Genomic DNA, 1,535 nt, shown 5'->3' with positions numbered 1-1,535 from the left:
GATGACAAGGACCTTCCACCAGAGCCGACAGAGAGAGAAAGCCTTCCCCTGGAGCTGATGCCCTGAATTTGGACTTGTAGCCTACTAGACTGTGAGAGAATAAATTTCTCTTTGTTAAAGCCATCCACTTGTGGTGAATGTAAACCCAATAAAAATATCAACAGGATTTTTTCCGGGGATGAAACTTAGACATGCTGTTTCATATGGAAAAATAAAAATGTACAAATAATCAGAAAAATTCCATGAAAGTAATGAGGGGTGACTGCTCCCACTAGACATCAAAGAATACTGTAAAGCTACATTAACTAAAACAGTGTGGTTTTGACGCACTTATAGAGATCAATAGAATAGAGACCAAAACCAAATCAAACCCATTGCTGTCGATTCTGACTCACAGAGACCAAAAGTAGACCTAAATAAATTCAAGCATTTAGTATATTATAAAAGTGAAGGAAAGATGGAACAACTGGGTAGCAATTTGGGAAAAAAAATTAAATCTCTTTCTGTTTACACCAAAGTAAATTCCAGCTAGATCAAAGGTTTAAACAAAAAAATACTGATAAGATGGGAGATTCTTGGAGTCAAGAAAGCCTTCCTAAAAATGACATAAAACCTAGACTCTATACATTTACTTACCTGTAGAAATGTAAATTAAAATAGATATAACGTTATCCCTACTGTGACATCACTTCCACCAATTTATGTTTTCTTAGGTGAGAGAAGAAGGTGTAGTTATAGCCACTCTGCCAGGAACTGTGGGTTATCCTAGGAATACTCATGGGAGTGGGTTGCTCATGTAGGGGCAGAGGAAAATTGAAACTCTGGTATGAATGATTAAGCTATCCATCCACTCTGCTAGGTATTGTAGGTTCTTTTCTAGTATTGAATTGGATCACTGGACCATATCAGCTTAGCTCAGGACTGGCAAATTTCCTCTATCCATACTTCCACTCCCCACGCACTGCTCAGGGTAGCATCTAATCCAGTCATGGCCCACTGAGCCCAGGCAATTCTCAACATACACCTCCAGGCTACTACCTACCAATAAGGGAAGACTACTGGCCATCCTGGGCCTGGCCCATCGTACATATTGCATCCCCTGAATTTGGCATTAATGTTATATCCTTAGCATTTAATGTTGGTCTTTATAAGGAAGATCAGCATTCCTGGTTTTTTTAAAGACACATTTGAATTTGTCATAAAATGGTTCTTCAGGACTTTTGTTACGTGTTCTAGAATCTGTTTCTTTTCTGTTAAAGTTCTATGTCTGAACTTAATGGTTTGACTGAGCCTGGAGGGACTCCAGAAGACATGGCCCCCAGACTCCCTGTTAGCCCAAAACTAAAACCATTCCCGAAACCAACTCTTCAGACAAGGATTAGACTGGACTACGGGACATAAAATGATACTCATAAAGCGTGTGCTTCTTAGCTCAAGTAGATACATGAGACTGAATGGGCAGCTCCTGTCCGGACGTGAGATGAGAAGGCAGAGAGGGTCAGGAGCTGGTTGAATGGACATGGGAAATCTGGGGT

Source organism: Trichechus manatus, unplaced genomic scaffold (genome assembly GCF_000243295.1).
Source record: "Trichechus manatus latirostris isolate Lorelei unplaced genomic scaffold, TriManLat1.0 scaffold00019, whole genome shotgun sequence".
NCBI lineage: Eukaryota > Metazoa > Chordata > Mammalia > Sirenia > Trichechidae > Trichechus > Trichechus manatus.
This window is presented reverse-complemented; position numbering follows the sequence as displayed.